The following is a 20,860-nucleotide window of genomic DNA, read 5'->3' as shown; positions in this document are numbered from 1 at the left end:
GATAGCTAAGGTAAGTTTTCTTCTAAGGTAAGTTCTCTTCTAAACCCTCCAGATTTTCTGTAGATTTTTTTTATTTTTTTTATTTTTTTCTCTTTTCTTTTTCTTTGAAAATAAATTCAGTTGGGTCTTTCAAGCACTAACTATAACATAAGGTTGCCCTGCTTGGGACTTTATCACCCAAGTGCTATGGTTGTCCTACAGTTGCTGTTTGATCACAAAGATCATCCGCTGAATCTATTTTCCAGATTAGCATAGTTTAATTTCTGCATTAGTTTTACTCTTTTTTTCTTTTTCTTTTTTTTTGTGGATTGAACCCTCATGGTCGGCCCTGCCACCTGGGTTGTTGATTTATTTTGCCTTGTGGACTGAACCCTCATGGTCGGCCCTGCCACCTGGGTTGTTGATTTATTTTGCTTTGTGGACTGAACCCACATGGTCAGCCCTGCCACCTGGGTTGTTGATTTAAGTTTTTATTTTTATTTTAAGTATCATACATGCGATTTGAATTAGTGATATTTGTTGTGTGGTGTGGATGGTTTATGTCCCGTTGGAGTAGGGATCAAAACAATCGACTCTCCTCTGAAGGAAGACTAGTTCCAAGCCTTGATCATTCACTTAGAAGAGGCACTCAACATCACTTGGATTCCATGGCAGACCCAGTTGATAATCCAAATCCAAATCTGTCAGATCCAACTATAAATCAAAATAGAGAAAATCAACATAATCCTCCTCTTGAGGATGAAAATGAAGTTCATAGGAATGTGTTAAACCAACCACGGACTTTACGTGAACATTTACACCCTGAAAGATCAACTTTACCATCTTGCATAGTGTTCCCTGCTCACACAGGGAACATTGATTTTAAACCATGTGTGATTCAATTAATTCCTAAATTTCATGGCTTAGATTCTAAAAGCCCCTACTTACACCTCAAGGACTTTGAGGAAGTAATTACAACGTTACAAGTAAACAATGGCAATAGGGATGTACTTAAGCTTAGGTTATTCTCATTTTCTCTAAAGGATCGGGCCAAAGCATGGCTCAACTCTCTAAGACCTAATACCATCACTTCATGGCAAGCCTTAAGTAGAGAGTTTTTGAAAAAGTTCTTTCCCGAGCACAAAACAAATGCACTAAAACAATAAATCATGTCATTCTCCCAAAAGGGGAATGAACTATTTTTTCAAGCTTGGGAGCGCTTCAAAGACATTCTAATTACTTGTCCACATCATGGTTATGAACCATGGCACGTGATTGATGCTTTCCGAAAGGGGCTCACCATGGATACTCGTTCAGTTCATAGAGATGATGTGTCGTGGAACCTTTCTTGACAAAGATCATAATGAGGCTTGGGATTTTATAGATATGTTAGCAGAGAATACGCAGACATGGGATGTCTTTGCTAAATCAGACCAAACTAGACCCATTCCTAGAGAGAAAGCGGGAATGTATGTCCTAAGAGAGGAAGACGACCTTAATGCAAAATTCGCTGCATTGGCTAGAAAGGTCGAAGCCTTGGAAATTAGGAAGGTTGATATGGTTAAAGCAAATACTTCCTTAGGTAATTTTTATAGCATTTGTGGTGGTACAGACCATGACACAAAGGATTGTTTAATAATCTCAGTTGTACAAAATATCACACATGAGCATGATCAAGCAAATGCTATAAATAATTACCAAAGGTCAGTTATGCAACCAATGGGAAACACGTATAATCCAAATTGGCGTAACCATCCTAATCTTAGTTGGAGGAATGGACCACAAATTAATGCACCCAATGCACCTCAAATGCCTCCACAAAATAACTTCTTTGGGGCACCTAACAATGCACCATATGTGCCCCCACCAAAGCGATCATCTGTGGAGGATGCATTGACCACATTCATGAACTCTCAAGCGCAAATGAATCAGTCTATAATCCAATCAAATCAGGAATTAAAGACAGTTGTGGCTAGTACTGAGACTCAACTAAATGCTAGGGAAAAAGGCACCCTTCCTTCTCAACCTGTGCCAAACCCTAAAAACACACATTTCATTGGAGACTCAAATCCAAGTGAGCTACATCATGAACAAGCTAAGGCCATCATTACCTTGAGAAGTGGAAAAAAGGTCGATAACAAGATAATGCAACCGGTAGAAATACCGAAGGATGAGCCACTATCTCAAGAAAATAATGAACCGGCTATGGTTCAAGAGCCGCAACAGCAAAAGGATAAAGAGACTAAATCATATGAGCCTCCAATTCCGTTCCCATATAGACTTCGGAATCCAACTGTCCCCATGAAATATCAAGAGGTGTTGGATGTGCTCCAAAAGGTTACTGTCAATATTCCTCTGCTTGATGCCATTAAACAAATTCCATCATATGCTAAATATCTCAAGGACTTGTGCACTGTAAAGGGGAAATTAAATGTGCACAAAAAGGCCTTCCTTACTGAGAAAGTGAGCGCTATCATTCAACAAAGGGTTGTACCCAAATACAAAGACCCGGGAAGTCCCACTATTCCTTGTATTATTGGGAATTTCCAAATTGAGCATGCTTTGCTAGATTTGGGTGCAAGTGTCAACTTAGTACCTTATTCGGTTATCAAACAAATGGGGTTTGGCGAGCTTAAACCAACCACGATTACACTCCAACTCACTAACCGCTCTATTAAGGTACCAAGGAGAATTTTAGAGGACGTGCTAGTCCAAGTGGAGAAATTCTACTTCCCCGTGGATTTTATTGTACTAGACACTGAACCATGTGTAAATGTTAGCGCTCAAGTTCCCATCATTTTAGGCCGCCCATTCCTAGCAACTTCAAATGCAATCATAAATTGCAGGAATGGAATGATGAACTTGTCTTTTGGTAACATGACTCTAGAGCTAAATATTTTCAATCTATATAAGCAGCCCATTGATAATAATGAGATCCATGAGCTGAATTTCATGGACTATTTGATAGAAGAAGAGGAATTGGAACCTAGTCTGACTGAGGAATTGATTCAAGTAATTAGGGACATGAAAAATTATGATTTAGAAAAGGTGCCTGCTGAAATTTCTGATGATAATGAGAGCACTACCACCCAGGACATTGGTATGTACCAATGGAGACCGCGCACTCAAATCCTATCTATTGAGGACTTGCGACGTCTGCCATCACCAACCAATGTTCCAAAGCTTGATTTAAAACCACTACCAAATGAGCTTAAGTATGTATACTTAGGTGAAAATAAAACTTATCCTGTGGTGATCTCTTCATTTTTAGACAAGGATCAAGAGATTAAATTGTTGAAAGTTCTAAGGGACCACAAAGGAGCCTTGGGCTGGACCGTTTCTGACATCAAGGGTATAAGCCCTTCCATATGCACCCATCGGATCCACCTCGATGATGACGCCAAACCAATTAGACAACCTCAAAGGCGTTTCAATCCAAACATGATGGAAGTTGTAAAAAATGAGGTGATCAAATTATTGGATGTGGGAATCATCTACCCAATATTCGATAGTGTTTGGGTGAGTCCAACTCAAGTAGTCCCAAAGAAATCTGAAATAACTATTGTGCAGAATTCTAATAATGAACTCATACCAACACGTGTCACCACTGGTTGGCGTGTTTGCATTGACTATAGAAAATTGAACCAAGTCACAAAGAATGACCATTTCCCTCTACCATTCATTGATCAAGTTTTAGAGAGGGTAGCAGGTCACTCCTATAGTTTTCTTGATGGATATTCTAGATATAACCAAATAGAGATAGCCCTAGAAGACCAAGAGAAAACCACGTTCACTTGTCCATTTGACACGTTTGCTTTCAAACGGATGCCATTTGGATTGTGTAATGCCCCAGTAACTTTCCAACAGCGCATGTTAAGTATTTTTTCAAATATGGTTGGTAAGTTTTTTGAGGTTTTCATGGACGACTTCTCTGTATTTGGAAGTAGTTTTGAGGAATGCTTCAACAATTTATCTCTTTTGTCTAGGTGTGAAGAGAAACACCTTGTCTTAAATTGGGAGAAATGTCATTTCATGGTTCAAAAGGGAATTGTTTTGGGCCATGTTATCTCCAAAAATGGAATCGAGGTAGATCGCTCAAAACTCGACATTATAGCTAATCTACCTATCCCCCGAACTGTTAGAGATATTAGATCACTTATAGGGCATGCTGGTTTTTATAGAAGATTCATCAAGGATTTTAGTGTCATTACTAGACCCTTGACTAATCTTCTTCAAAAGGATGTTCCATTTAAGTGGACAGATGAGTGTGCAAGTGCCTTTCATAAAATTAAATCATCCCTTACCACTGCACCTATCATGCGTCCACCAGATTGGACACTTCCTTTTGAACTAATGTGCGATGCAAGTGATTACGCCATAGGGGCTGTTTTGGGCCAAAGGAAAGATAAACGGCCCTACGTTATTCACTATGCAAGTAAAAGTCCAAACTCGGCCTAAGTGAACTACTCAACAATTGAAAAAGAGTTGCAGTAGTTTTTGCTTTGGATAAGTTTAGGTCCTACTTGCTGGGATCCAAAATGGTCATTTTCATGGACCACTCGGCTTTGAAATATTTGTTATCTAAGAAGGATGCAAAGCCGAGACTTTTGAGATGGATCCTCCTACTCCAAGAATTTGACTTAGAGATAAAAGATAAGAAAGGAGTAAAAAACGTAGTGGCCGATCACCTTTCTAGATTGGTGTTAGATGATTCCACTGAGGAGATGCATATCCAGGACACTTTCCCTGATGAACAATTATTTGCGATCTCCAAATTACCTTGGTATGCGAATATAGTGAACTATCTTGTAACGAAAAAAATGCCATATCATTGGAAGTCACAAGATAGGAAGCGTTTTGAAACCGAGGTTAAGAACTTCTTCTGGGATGACCCGTATTTATATAAATATGGGACTGATCAAATTTTTAGACGTTGTGTCCCAGACGATGAAGTTCAGAGTGTTATTTCTTTTTGCCACATGGAAGCATGTGGTGGCCATTTTTCTGCTAAGAAAACCATTGCAAAAATCCTGCAGTGTTGTTTTTACTGGCCCACCATGTTTAAAGACACCCATGCTTTCTGTGTTGCTTGTGATAGATGTCAAAGGTTGGGAAGAGTGTCCCGGCGCAACATGATGCCTTTATCCCCAATTTTACCATTGGAAATTTTTTATTGTTGGGGTATTGATTTTATGGGTCCATTTCCATCTTCTTTTGGATTTCTTTATATATTGGTTGGTGTGGACTATGTTTCAAAGTGGATTGAGGCAGTTCCAAGTAGGACCAATGACAACAAAGTGGTCATACGATTCCTCAAGAAAAATATTTTTTCTAGATTTGGAACTCCAAAGGCCATCATTAGTGATGGCGGGTCTCACTTTTGCAATAGGACATTTGAGGCTTTGATGAAGAAATATGGCATCAAGCATAAAGTGAGCACCCCATACCACCCACAAACGAGTGGACAAGCTGAGATTTCTAATCGGGAAATCAAACACATTTTAGAGAAAACTATAAGGCCAGAAAGGAAGGATTGGTCCCTCAGACTATCCGACGTTTTATGGGCTTATAGGACTGCTTATAAGACCCCGATTGGAATGTCTCCATATAGATTGGTGTATGGGAAGGCTTGCCACTTGCCTGGGGAATTGGAACATAGAGCCTACTGGGCAATAAAGAAATTAAACTTGGATATGGATCAAGTAAGTGGACAAAGGAAATTAAAGTTGAATGAATTAGAGGAGCTAAGGAGAGATTCCTATGAAAATTCTAAAATCTACAAAAAGAGGACCAAAGCTTTTCATAACAAAAATATCCTGAGGAAGAATTTTGAACCTCAGCAAAAGGTCCTACTGTACAATTCCCGTCTCCAGTTCTTTCTGGGAAAGTTAAGATCAACATGGACAGGCCCCTTCATTGTGAAGAATGTTTATACTCATGGGGTTGTTGAAATTGAGAATCCACGTAATGGCAATGTGTATAAGGTTAATGGTCAAAGATTGAAGCCTTATGTGGAAAACTTTCATTTGGGAGAGGAGTCCTTCCTTTTTCATGAGCCAGAATATTCAGATTGTTGCTCCTGGCCTGACGGAGCATTTGTGTAGGATTTGTATCATATTCAATTTTTTTTAGTGTCACATAGCAGGTGAGTTTTTTTATGGTAAGTACTATCCACCCTTTCTTTTATTTTTATGTTGTCTGCATTACATTATCATTACATTGAAGACAATGTAGAATTAGTTGGGGGGTGTGGATAGTCATCCATGTGAAAGTTTTTTTTTGGGGGGGTTTCAGTTTATTTTATTATTATTTTTATTATTTTTAGGTTTTAATTAGGTTTAAGTTTTTTTTTTTTTTAGGTTTATGGAAAAAAAATTTCAACATTTTCAAAATAATATGTTTATATACAAGAATGTAAACATGATATTATGCGAATTCCAAAGGCAAAGTTAATATTTATTCTAGGATGATAGTAGTCAGAATTTTGACAACTGAAAATTATAAACTTGAGTTCAATTATCTAATCACTAGTTTAAAGTGAGTTGCAATTTGATGTACTGAATTCACAATACACCCTAACTAAGTGAGGAATATGATATGTGAACTAGAATAACAACTTTTGATTCAAACAAGGTTGAATGAACTAGTACCACTAATATATGTTTAAAAGAGAGAATATTGAAGGAGAAAAAGAGTGATGGAAAAAAGAAATTTTTATTATAGAGCATGAATGCAATGACCATAACAATCGTGTCAGTAATCCGGAGTAAGGATACCTAAGTATCCATTACTGTTACCATTACAAGTACGATACCTTAGGTTATGAAGCAAACCCGATGGGAATCTTCATCTAAGGGTGGTCTATAATAATGAGGATATAATGATAAAAGAAGAAATGTCATGAAAAAAAATGAGATAACTAGAAATTTCATATTCTTGGGATGATTGAAAGGAGTTAGGATAGGGAACATGCATATTTCTCAAAGTTAGACTAGTGTCACGGAGCACCTAAGGATATTGGATCATAACTATTCTAAATTTTGATTAGGTCTCTGAACTCAAGGATGTAATGGATTAGAAAATTGAAATTCTAACTAATTTCAGACTTAGAAAATAGTGGTGATTGAACACCCACCGTTATAAACTTCCTAGGGCCCACTATAATGTTTATTTGCCATCCAACCTGTTGATTTGGTCATGCAGATCTCGATGAAGGGAAAAACAAATATCAGCTTCATCTAAAACTTTTGTGGCTCCCAAGAAGTTTTTAATGGTGGGCATTTAATCACCACTTTTGCCTATGGTGTGGTCCACATAAGATTTCGATCTGCCTCATTTTTGGGCTCATACCCTAAAATGATCTGGAAAAATGGATGGACAAATGATGACCAGAAAGCAACGGGATCCGGATGATGACTACGAGCCACCTCATCACTCATGTGGAGATGAAAGATGGCCAGAAAGGAGTACTTTTTGAATTCATTTACTTTTCTATATCTTAATTATTGTATGTTGGTTGCATTTGTATTATATAAAGTCATTTTGGTTACTATTGGAGTGATATCTTACAGCAGCACATGCTTTTTGGTCCCCATTAAATGAAAACTTATTATGTAATGCATTCTTTTTGCAATTTTTTTAATTCCTAAACATACAAATATGTATATTTATGCATGTCCTAAAGTTCCACTTAAAAATTCCATGTTGAGACTCAAATATTGCATAATTTTCCCCATTTATATCTTGGTTTTATGAACATAAATCATCTTAATATTCTATTTTACTCATGTATGTGTTGCAAGGTGAATTTAAGAGCTTGGATTGAAAAAGGGTGCTAAAAAGTAAGAATTTGATGCTCAAAAATCATCAAGGCAAAGGATGGATCTTAGGAAACCAAGATTGAAGAATTCACATGCCAATGATCCAAGAAAACCAAGTGAGGAATGAAAAGAATCAAAGATTTGAAGTGAAGAATCCTGAAATCGTCCTGAAAAGTGTATTCTAAAGCTCTGAAGTCTATTTTGGAAAACTGCGCAGCAAGAAGTCTGTTTTAAACGAACTATGCAGCGAGAAGTCTATTTTGGAAAAATACGTATATTTGAGGCGTTTTCTAGGGTTTTTCAACTTTGTACGAAAATTGGAGTTCCCTACTTATAAATAGGGCTTCCTAGGGCATTCTTAAACATCATTAGAAGCATTCAAGAGCAATATTTAGGGTTTTTAAAGAGTTTTTAGTTTTATTAAAGCTTTATAAGTTGTTTTCTTTATTTTAGATCTTTTCTATTTGCATTTTTTTTCTTCTTTCTTTCTTGTTGCTTTTTATTTCTGCAATTTAATTATTTTTTTCTAAGTTCCTTCTAGCCCAAGCTAGAAGGGAAGCACATGGGTTTAATAATTTTTTAAGATTATGATGATTGATTGTTTTAATGATGAGAAGAATGGTGTATGCATGTTATCTATTATTTAGGTTTTGTTTTTTATCCTCTTGTAAGATCCATATGTTTCCATCATATGAGATCCACATTGATGGATAGGCTTACCCTAGATCAATCAGATTTCCTAGATAGGAGAGGTTCTCAACCTGTTATATTTCTTTGATATTCATTATCCTATAGATATTGAATACTTAAAATCACTGGCGCTTGAGAATATATGTCAATGGTGCAAATCCATTATTTTCTAATCTTTTATATCATTTATTAAAATATTTAAAGTGTTTTATTTTCCGATTAGGCTGACCACAAAAACTTGATTGCTTGCCTCCAAGTGCAGAGGTTCGTAAGTAGTATCCCGTGAATACAGGATCGATCCCACAGGGAGATGGAAGTGTGAGAAGAAGAAAAAATCAAATGCAAAACAAACTAAGTAATAAAAATTAATCTGATGATTTGATTTTGGGATTTTTGAATGGATGTAATTCAACTGAATAAAATAACACCCAAGCTTCAAAGTTCCACACATAGGTTAATGTTCCAAAATCATGATGACTTGGATAACACAACTAGGATCTGAGCACTATGGTCAACCTAATCGGAAAATAAAATAGTTTAAATATTTTAATAAATGATATAAAAGATTAGAAAATGATGGATTTGCACCATTGACATATATTCTCAAGCGCCAATGATTTTAAGTATTCAATATCTATAGGATAATGAATATCAAAGAAATATAACAGGTTGAGAACATCTCCTATCTAGGAAATCTGATTGATCTAGGGTAAGCTTATCCATCAATGTGGATCTCATATGATGGAAACATATGGATCTCACAAGAGGATAAAAAAACAAAACCTAAATAATAGATAACATGCATACACCATTCTTCTCATCATTAAAACAATTAATCATCATAATCTTAAAGAAATATTAAACCCATGTGCTTCCCTTTTAGCTTGGGCTAGAGGGAACTTAGAAAAACATAATTAAATTGCTGAAATAAAAAGCGACAAGAAATAAAGAAAAAATTGTAAATAGAAAATATCTAAAAAAAATAACTTACAAAGCTTTAATAAAACTAAAAACTCTTTAAAAACCCTAAATTTTGTTTTGGGATGCCTTGAATAATGTTTAGGAATGCCCTAGGAAGCCCTATTTATAAGTAGGCAACTCCGATTTTCGTATAAAGTTGAAAAACCCTAGAAACCGTCTAAAATATACATATTTTTTAAAAATAGACTTCTCACTGCATAGTTCGTTTAAAACAGACTTCCAGCTGCATAGTTTCTCAAAATAAACTTCATAGCTTCAGAATACACTTTTTAAGGACGATTTCAGGATTCTTCACTTCAAATCTTCGATTCTCTTCATTCCTCAGTTGGTTTTCTTAGATCTTTAACATGTGAATTCTTCAATCTTGGTCTCCTAAGATCCATCCCTTGCCTTGGTGATTTTTTAGCATTAAATTCTTACTTTTTAACACCATTTTTCAATCCAAGCTCTTAAATTCACCTTGCAACACATACATGAGTAAAATAAAATATTAAGATGATTTATGTTCATAAAATCAAGATATAAATGGGGAAAATTATACAATATTTGAGTCTCAACACACCCCCCAACCAGAATTTTGCTAGTCCCGAGCAAAATAAGTGAAAAAAAATAAAAATTAATTTTAAAAATAAAATTAAAATGAAAAAAAATTCTAACTACACCACTTTCGTAGGTAATCTCGATTGCATTTAGCATATGCAACAAACCTTTAAACCCCTAGGTTTCCCCTAGTGGAAAAGCTATAGTCTCGTGAGGGTTTGCAGAAATGTTACCCACAAACATTGAAAACATGAAAAATAGTTCAACACTCGGAAATTTATACAATTATGCCTTCATTCATCATATGAATTTCAAAGCAAAATAATACTTACCCTAAGTTTGAAGTTAGAATCTCAATTTCCTATTTCATTACATCCTTGAGTTCAGAGACCTAATCAAAATTTAGAATAGTTATAATCCAATACCACTAAGCGATCATCTGTGGAGGATGCATTGACCACATTCATGAACTCTCAAGCTCAAATGAATCAGTCTCTAATCCAATCAAATCAGGAATTAAAGACAGTTGTGGCTAGGATTGAGACTCAACTAAATGCTAAGGAAAAAGGCACCCTTCCTTCTCAACCTGTGCCAAACCCTAGAAACACACATTTCATTGGAGACTCAAATCCAAGTGAGCTACATCATGAACAAGCTAAGGCCATCATTACCTTGAGAAGTGGAAAAGAGGTCGATAACAAGATAATGCAACCGGTAGAAATACCGAAGGATGAGCCACTGTCTCAAGAAAATGATGAACCGGCTATGGTTCAAGAGCCGCAACAGCAAAAGGATAAAGAGACTAAGTCATATGAGCCTCTAGTTCCGTTCCCATCTAGACTTCGGAATCCAACTGTCTCCATGAAATATCAAGAGGTGTTGGATGTGCTTCAAAAGGTTACTGTCAATATTCCGCTGCTTGATGCCATTAAACAAATTCCATCATATGCTAAATATCTCAAGGACTTGTGCACTGTAAAGAGAAAATTAAATGTGCACAAAAAGGCCTTCCTTACTGAGAAAGTGAGCGCTATCATTCAACAAAGGGTTGTACCCAAATACAAAGACCCGGGAAGTCTCACTATTCCTTATATTATTGGGAATTTCCAAATTGAGCATGCTTTGCTAGATTTGGGTGCAAGTGTCAACTTAGTACCTTATTCAGTTTACAAACAAATGGGGTTAGGCGAGCTTAAACCAACCACGATTACACTCCAACTCGCTGACCGCTCTATTAAGGTACCAAGGGGAATTTTAGAGGACGTGCTAGTCCAAGTGGAGAAATTCTACTTCCTCGTGGATTTTATTGTACTAGACACTGAACCATGTGTAAATGCTAGCGCTCAAGTTCCCATCATTTTAGGCCGCCCATTCCTAGCAACTTCAAATGCAATCATAAATTGCAGGAATGGAATGATGAACTTGTCTTTTGGTAACATGACTCTAGAGCTAAATATTTTTAATCTATGTAAGCAGCCCATTGAGAATAATGAGATCCATGAGCTGAATTTCATGGACTGCTTGATAGAAGAAGAGGAATTGGAACCTAGTCTGACTGAGGAATTGATTCAAGTAATTGGGGACTTGAAAAATTATGATTTAGAAAAGGTGCTTGCTGAAATTTCTGATGATAATGAGAGCACTCCACCCAGGACATTGGTATGTACCAATGGAGACCGCGCACTCAAATCCTATCTATCGAGGACTTGTGACCTCTGCCATCACCAACGAAGGTTCCAAAGCTTGATTTAAAACCACTACCAAATGAGCTTAAGTATGTATACTTAGGTGAAAATAAAACTTATCCTGTGGTAATCTCTTCATTTTTAGACAAGGATCAAGAGATTAAATTGTTGAAAGTTCTAAGGGACCACAAAGGAGCCTTGGGCTGGACCATTTCTGACATCAAGGGCATATGCACCCATCGGATCCACCTCGATGATGATGCCAAACCGATTAGACAACCTCAAAGGTGTCTCAATCCAAACATGATGGAAGTTGTAAAAAATGAGGTGATTAAATTATTGGATGTGGGAATCATCTACCCAATATCCGATAGTGTCTGGGTGAGTCCAACTCAAGTAGTCCCAAAGAAATCTGGAATAACTATTGTGCAGAATTCTAATAATGAACTCATACCAACACGTGTCACCACTGGTTGGCGTGTTTGCATTGACTATAGAAAATTGAACCAGGTCACAAAGAAGGACCATTTCCCTCTACCATTCATTGATCAAGTTTTAGAGAGGGTAGCAGGTCACTCCTATAGTTTTCTTGATGGATATTTCGGATATAACCAAATAGAGATAACCCTAGAAGACCAAGAGAAAACCACGTTCACTTGTCCATTTGGCACATTTTCCCCATGTTTCGCCCTTTTTCCCTGCATTTCTGGTTGTCGGTGATAACGATATTTTATCTTTATCTCCGGCCAGCGAAACTTGTAGCGATACCAACAACTCGAACACTCGTAACAAACCGTTATGACCGGCAACAGCTATTACAGTCCAATTGTTTAGAACAAGTAGTTAAGGCCCTGTAACGCATAACGGGCCAAACTTTTAATCATTATGTAACAACCATTACAACCGTTACATAACCGTTTTTTAATACCTTGATTATATACCTTAAGATTAGCTTTAGTTTCTACTTACCATTCCTTTTTCCATTAGAAATTTTCCCCATTTCTAGTTGCTTGCTAGGCACTTGAAACAAGATCATTTCATGCTAATAGCCTTTTGGACTTCATCTTTCCACCAGCAAGTTTCCTTATTGAGTAGATTTTTCCTCCAAATACTCCTAAAACTTCTTTTGCCACTTTACTAATGCACTTAGCCATATCATTCTAGATAATATTAACTTCTTCCACAAAATTGCACTTTCCTTCTTCCATTAATTTATTCCTAAATAACATTACTCACTTTCCTTTTAAATTTCACCACTTCATTTTTGGACAACTATTAATTTCCCTCATTCTCTTCCATCGCTTAATGTAAATATGCACAACCATTACCCTATGTTGTATAGTCAAACTCTCCCATGATATTCGTCTTTCTTTTCAAAGTGTGTGTTAGCTAGAGCTAGATTCTCCGCAATAGCAAAGTCAAGGAGAGCATCTCCTTTCAAAACCATATCCTCCATGTACCCTTTGATATCCTTTATTATCTTCTCCTACATGGCCAGTTAAGTTGCCTCATATGGATATCCTCACTCCATTAGGAACTCCATGCATTAGTCCATCTATATCCTCATAGAAATGACTCTTTATTCTATCCTCTAACCCTACCATCGACACATGCTCTAATGACATTGAATATCTCCTCTCCCGGCACAAGCGTTATTAGTAAAAGCTTATCACTTACTCGCTTAACATCTATAACTTCTTTGAATCGTTGTCAACCATTATATGAAAGTTTATATCCATCAGTTTAAATTTTTGCCCCTATTCAGTTTCTCCTTTACGCAAGCTATGTTAACTCTCCTTCATTTCATCATATCCACTAACTCCATCCTCTTACCTGCCAACATTCCTACACGTGGCAATACGAAGTCTATTTTCATCAAAATACAACTTGTGGAACGGAACACAGGACAAACAAGCAGGGTGTTTACCCAACATGATCTAAGCTGAGATAATGAAGAATTTGAAAGTTCCAGTCCTCGAAATTATACCTCAAGAAATATAGATGCCAAATTAAACTGCTCTCCATACACACATGCGGGGGGGAAAAAATCTAATGATCAGATCACACTATTGCAAACACAAATCTGCATCTTAAGTCCAGTGTGCTTCAATGCCCCTCATCTAAGATCTACAATTAGAACTGTTCAGATCTGCACCGCTGGCTCACTGTCTTAACACCTCATCTTGGATCTACAATCAGATTTGTTCAAATCTGCATCTTTGACCCGTTATGTCTCAGCACGCCCATCTTAGATCTACGACTGAATATGTCCAAATCTGCATCTTTGGCCTGTTGTTTCATCTCTCCTTATCTTAGATCTACAGTTGTATATATTTAGATCTGTATCTTTGGACAGCTATGTCTCAGCACTCCTCAGTTTGATCTATAATCAGATATGCGCAGATCTACATTTTCAGCCTGCTGTCTCAGCATGCGTCACATTGGATTTACAATCAGATCTACATCTTTGGACCATTGCGTGTAAGCGCTCCACATTATGGATGAATCCCTCGAGATCAACATTCACACGTGATCTTTAAGTCAGATCTACCCATGTATGTGCACTAGACGTGGGACTGTCAATAATTGTGAGATATCAGATGAGAACATGAACAATATGTCAGAACCCCTACAGCAAAGGATGAAAACGCTGATAAACATATTAGTGACATGAACACAAGTTACAGCACACAGTCGAATGCCCTAATGGGCAAGGATGACTGCTATAGAGTTGGTGAGATGGATAACTATTAACCTCTATCATCTTGCAACAATCCTGGGGCGAATATCGAATCAAGGAATGCTCTCCCAGGCATATGGGATTGATGGGGACATCACGCGCACACGCACGCCCCTACGGACATACGAAAGGAGGGCCCCATGTAAGACCCGACCCGAGTGCATGTGTGTGTATGAGCGTGCATTTCGTTTCTCTTGTTCCCGGGGTCCTACCGGTCGAATGCCGGCGACCCGCGACCCTCGAATAGTGTTTGTGGTCATCCTTAAATCCGGTCATGTAAACCCGACTCGGATCGAGCCGAAACCTATGCCATCTCGTTCACATCGTCGTTGCAGTTCCGATGACGTGTCTTGTGCGACCATCCCATATGTAGAGCATAAGTTGTATGCATCTCATTTTCTAGCCCTTGATCATGATCACGTGGCCCACCTAGGAGTGGTGTACATGTTTTTCTATGATGGCCCATCCCTTGGTGCAAGTTCCAACACACACTACCCAACACCACCCAAAATTCCATAACCTACACTACCCACCACCCATCCCTACTCCTAGCCTAGCAACATAGTTTATATCACCATAAGCTATGATGATATTTCTCTTATCTAGGAGAGAGAGTGATGATTGCACTCCTACAACATCTCTCTCTCTCTCTTCCTCTCATCTCTCTCTACTCTCTCCTCTCTCTTCTCCTAGCAACGCCTCCAAACACCCCCCACCCTCTCCTTCGATCCAGCCCCTTCTCCCTCTAATCCCCTCCCATCTAGCCTTCAACAACCCATCTCACCCATTGAAACATATTCCTTGGAGCGTGGAGAGTATATTGATGTAACTTTGGAGTAGGATCCTTAAGAGGTGAGTGCGTGTTCTTCAAATCTTTAGATTTCCTTGCATTGTAGCTATCCTCTCTCTCTTCTTTCATATTAGGGTATGTGGGGCCCATCAAGAGCTGATGGTGGCCCCAAGACTCCATGGATGTGGTTTGAAACTCATCCTACATTGCATGCATGTACATGCAAGGGGCCATTCTCCATGGACCCCTTCATGGCCTTTTCTTCCTTAGATCAGGGATCCTTGGGTCATCTAGACCCTTGATCCTTGATGGAGAGTGGATCTCCACCATAGATCCTAAGTAGGAATCCCATGATCCATGTATATCTTGTGTATCTTGTATAATGGAATGAATATGCATGTGTGATGAAGGGGAGGGCCTCAATGTGGCAATGCCCCTCCTCTTGTGGCCGATCCTTTACTTTTCTTTGATGTTAGCATTCTGATCATGTGTGTGTGGCCCACCTTGTGGACCAACAAAAATCCAGACCGTTCATAGAGGTTGGACGCCCATGGCAGTCCATCCTTAGACATGTGGCCCAAAAATCCACCTAAATGGGGCACATGCAAGGGGTTCTTGATGATGGGGAAGGTCCGGATATTTGTGGGGCCCATTAGGGTGGTCCACAACATGATGCTCTGGGGTTAAATTCCATTTTAAATAATGTTTATATTTAATTCTTTTCAGTTATATGTTGCCGTCCAGAACTATCTGGACAGATTTTTGGGTCAACTTGAGGCCAGATTTTGGGGCTTTTGGTGGGGAGTTTTGTACCAAGTAATATATGACTTTTGAAAGTGTATGTCCCACCTATAAGCATGCCAAATTTCAGCCTCAACTGATCTCATTTGGGTCTCCAAAAGAGTGGGCCAATATGGGTATGTTGCTGGATGTTCTGCTGTAAATTTCAGCAACATTGTCCCACATAAAACCATAATTTAAAAATATTTTCTCTGATGGTGGGCAATCTTATTAGACTTTTCCTTGTTGTATACATGATGAGGGACCTTGGCCCTAAATTTTCAGATTTTTAGAGGCTCTGGACCCACTCCATTGGAGTGCCCAAAGTTGGTACAGCAACATACATTGCTGGATTTTCTGCTGTAAATTCCAGCAACATTACAGTCTGGAAAACTTAAAATATAAAATAGTTTTTGAATAGGTGGGCCACTTTGGTGGACCCTACCTTGTACTATACATATGTGGGGATGTTAAAATCAATTTTCCCTAATTTTTGGAGACCTTTGGCCCACCCCAGACAGCCAGTTTTCTTTTAATTCATAAAAATACTTTCCTAGCTCAGAAAAATCTAAAATTTTGCCAGAAGGTGGCCCACCCATGATAGGACCCACCTACAAATTTTTAGGCCCAACGGACATCTGTGTGATTTATGGCGAGGGCTGGACCGGCCCACCAAGTCAGACCCCCAAGGCTGGGACGTCAAGCGTGGGCTAGCCGTCCACCCCTTTTTGTGGCCCACCATGATGTATGTTTTCTCCCCCTGGCCTTCCTTTGTGTGGCCCACCTAATTCCCAGTATAATGTAATGTAATCCTATGTGGTGGGGCCCTCTGACTTGATGACTGAACTACTTAGATTAATGTCCTAACCAAATGGATCACCTTCTGGGCTCCAACAGGCCCATAAACCTATTGGGTTAAAAATCCAGCAATATATTATTAAAATGCTTGGCCTTTGGGCTGATATTTTGAGGAATGGAGCCCACCACATTGTGGCTCCTTAAAAGGAATAAATCATACTTTAAATCACCTAATTCTTGGGCTTAATCAATGCATTTCTCAGACCCAACATAGTTGGATGTTAATGAACCCATGTATGTAGCTAGTTGTTAGATTCTTTAGGCCCATAAAGGGCTGGAACTTTCTAGATAGGCCCCTTGGACCCTTGGGCCATTTTTACCATATCATTGTGATGGGTTTATGGGCCGGATTACACACATGGTTGGGCCCTTGGTTGCCCACCAAATCAACTCTATGCTTGGGCCGGGTTATAGGCCCAACTCACTTGACTTATACATGTGAATTGCCCATGTGGTTTGAGTGATGGGCTGCCCACTAAGCCCACCACAATATATGGATTAATGACCTTTACGGTTGGGCCCAAACCTTGCCTGAGGGCCCACCATATTGCCTATGTGTTGGGCTTGGTGTATAGCCCACTAGGCCATGGATTGCTTAGGCCTTGGGCCTTGTTTCATATTCGAGTAGTGACGGGCTACCTTTTGGGATCCAGTTGAGGTTGGATGTCCTCCTTGGTGGCCCTAAGGTAGGCCCATGGGTTGCTATGGGTGGTTTAAGGCCTACCATAGGCTCTCGTTAGGCCGGCTCATTACTTTAGGCTTATATATTGCCCTCTTTAGCTATGTGGGCTACCCCAAAGTATTGGGCCCCCACTAGAGGCTTATTCCTTAGATTAATTGTCTAAGTACCTAGACTTGATTCCCTCCTTGGGAAGGAGTATGTTCTGAGTCATCATCGCCGTATGGCGCATCCTCATGACCCATATGCATCATAGTGTGTTTGGATTTCATTTGTGCATGGTCTTTGGGTTGATATGATAGAGGGATGGAGTTCCCCTCTCGTGCACATTGAGTGCTTGGAGCTAGTGCATGATTGGTATGCATGACTCATGCATCTGGCACCGCATCTCATAGATATGGTCGCCCTTATTTCACCAGGGCCTTGCCTCCACAGGTATATTCGTGGATGGCTGTATGTGGACACCGGAAATATATCATTTACGCATTTGGGATGAATAGGATATCCCTGGGTGAAAGCCTCTTAAATCTACAAGATACCTAGAGGACGCCTCAACGCCGTGACCGAGTGGAAATCATAAGCGCCGAGTGCCTTACACCGTTAAGCAGCGTCTCCCACTGTCGTGAAGTCGGTTGAGATGGGATGTGGCCTTATCCGCCCAAGTGAGTGGGCATTACTAGGCTGAGTCTGACCAACTCGTGAGTAGGTCCGCTACCGTCGAGCCTTGCTGGTGATTAGCTGTCCACAGGCGGGTAGTGTGGTCTCTTACGCTCGTTTGACTGTACGGTCTTGAGAGCGGCAGTCATCCTGTAGTGCATTAGACCCTGGTGATATCCTTTATAATGGAACTGTATTGGATATGTGGACTGGTTATGAGCATTGGCATTACTTCGCATTGCGTTGGTATCGGCTGTATAAGCCTTATTGCATTACATAGCCTTGGTATGGCTTCCTGCATTCATGGCTTAACCTTGGTAAGGCTAGTGATATTGGTATTGATCATGTTTCCCGTCTGCATCCCCTATTATTCTTCTGTGCACTATTGTCACACACCTTCAACACCCTCTAAGCTTTCCATAAGCTTATACACGATTGATGCGTGCAGGAGATCTTAGCTCAGCGTCATAGTGGCAGAGCTTGGATAGGAGTTGAACCGAGGACCCCAATGTTGCAGATATTTCCTTCTTTCTTCTGTTACCTCATATATTTCCTTTCAGCCTTGTACTTGAAAAGTTCAAATTCATAGTGGATTTTGTTGCGTTCCTTTGTTATTTCTAAGATTTACTTGTTGCGATCTTGGGTATGCTCGTATCGAAATGAATATATGATTATGAAAATCCTCCTTGTAAGATCCCAGGATCGAAAACTGCCTCAAGAGCCAAGAATGGGGTACTACGGAGGTTGTTGCGATCAGAACCGGCTATTGGGTTCCTTGTGAGTCTGGTTACCGAGTCTGGGGCGTGACACCACACCATTGATCTGGATCGATGACGATGTCCAGGGAGGGCCTCCTAGCTAGAGGACTAAGTTTTGGTCCCTTGGAGTGGACTCGATCGTCATGTGAATCCCACCATGGGTTCTCATGATCATGGCCCACTATTCTAAACGATCTAGTACTTTGAGTCTTTGTTATTTTTGTTATTAGGAACATCATGGACGGTTTAGATTGCTTTGATTAGTTGTTATTTATGATTACTTCATCTATAAGTAATAGGTTGCACACATGGCGCGAGTTTTGGGGTATAAGATTTTATTATAAATAAACACCCCTTGTAGTCTTTTTCTCATGGAAGATTGAATAAATTTTCTGTGTTTTCTTGCTCCTTTCTAAATTGTAAAAGCCTAATTGGGTGCAAAACCCTTCCTTCTTCGAAGGGCTAACTACTGTGGTACAAAGCCACACCCATCCCGATTCACCCCTACCTTCTACCATCCATATTCCTCTTCTCCTACAGTCATTCCACCTGCAAATCCATCGTTATTTCGAAGTCATTCCTTCTCTACAACAGATTTCCGGAATCTGGCCCTGCAAGAGGGCTGAAACTTCAACGGAGCACCACATACGAACTGTACGTCGGATCGGGCCGAAACTTGGGGGGTTTTTAGCCCAGCCCTGGCCGACCAAACCCAAGGAGGGTTTTCTGGGTTCGTGGGCCCCGCGCACGTGCGGACAGCCACCAGCGCACGTGCGTCAAGCTTAGCTTGTTGTCCACACGCGCGGGCTGGCGTCAGGTTCACTCTTTCTTCTCTTTCACTCCTCTCTTACTTGATTTCCCTAACCCTAACCCTAGATTGTCTTAAATCCCAATTTTCACGCCCTTTTCTTCAACCCTAGGGTTCCTGGAATTGAAATCCGCAAATCACTTGGATTGGGGAAATATTTATGTGCACGTGTAGATAACTTTGAGTAGTGTTTGGTCTATAACTTTTATTGATCTAGCCCTAACATATGTAGGCCTGGACCCGCATAGATTCCCCTTGAGGCCTGGACCCGCATAGATTCCCCTTGATTGAATGCTTGACTTTATGTGAGATGTGGAATTTGTGTGACTGTTTCTGAACTAGTATGATCTAAAGCCTGGAATCCTGCATTGCATCTTCAAATTTTCATGTCCTGCATCAGGGACTGATTAAAGAATACTACCATCATGATCATGAAATAAAACCTAGAACCAGAAGTCCAACAACCTCGCTACCCGCGACAGGGTCCAAGGGCACTTGTTCCCCCTCGAGAGGATTACCCAAATTTTCCCGAGGAAGGACAAAATTTCCACAGTGAGGATCCCACCAAGTGGGTGAAGATTGAGATCCCATGTTATGATGGTAATTTGGATCCCGGTTGCAATAAATGGCTAAAGTCCATGGGAAGGTATTTCTAATGGTATGAAATGGATGAAGCCATAAAGTTATGCTTGTGGATATGAAATTCAAGTGTATTGCCCAACATTAATGGTATGTTGTTGGAAGACTTGCATCGTTCTGGCCTTCCTCCTATGGACAGCAGCGAGGAAATGAGGTGAGGCTGAAGCAGAGATTTCTGCCTCTGTATTGCGAGACAACTCATTACAGGAGCTCTTCTCACTGTGTCAAGAGAACCCGACTGTGGAGGAATATACACAATAGTATTATGAATTGGTGATCAATTGTCATTTTACGGAAAAGGTGAAGTAGCTAATAGCAGGTTACTACACCTGCATCTGACATCCAACAAGACATGGAGACGGTTCAACTGAACAGTATGGAAGAGGCATACCAGATGGCAAGGAAAGTACTAGAACAAAAGATAATGGCCAGAAGCAGCAGATTTCAAGCTGGGAG

General features: G+C 39.6%; 1 protein-coding gene and 1 non-coding gene across 5 annotated transcripts in view; both read right to left on the bottom strand.

Annotated features, from left to right (window-relative positions):
- The window catches only part of LOC131253146 (DNA-directed RNA polymerase III subunit 1), a 250,463-nt gene that overhangs the window by 206,880 nt on the left and 22,723 nt on the right, over window positions 1-20,860 (bottom strand). The window lies entirely within an intron of this gene.
- LOC131254583 (small nucleolar RNA R71) lies at window positions 1,131-1,237 on the bottom strand. Its single transcript, XR_009175703.1, has one exon. It is a non-coding gene; the product is annotated as a small nucleolar RNA R71 (small nucleolar RNA).

Source organism: Magnolia sinica, chromosome 8 (assembly GCF_029962835.1).
Source record: "Magnolia sinica isolate HGM2019 chromosome 8, MsV1, whole genome shotgun sequence".
NCBI classification, from domain to species: Eukaryota; Viridiplantae; Streptophyta; class Magnoliopsida; order Magnoliales; family Magnoliaceae; genus Magnolia; species Magnolia sinica.
Note: the sequence above shows the minus strand (reverse complement) of the source record. Positions and strands in the feature narration are given on the sequence as shown.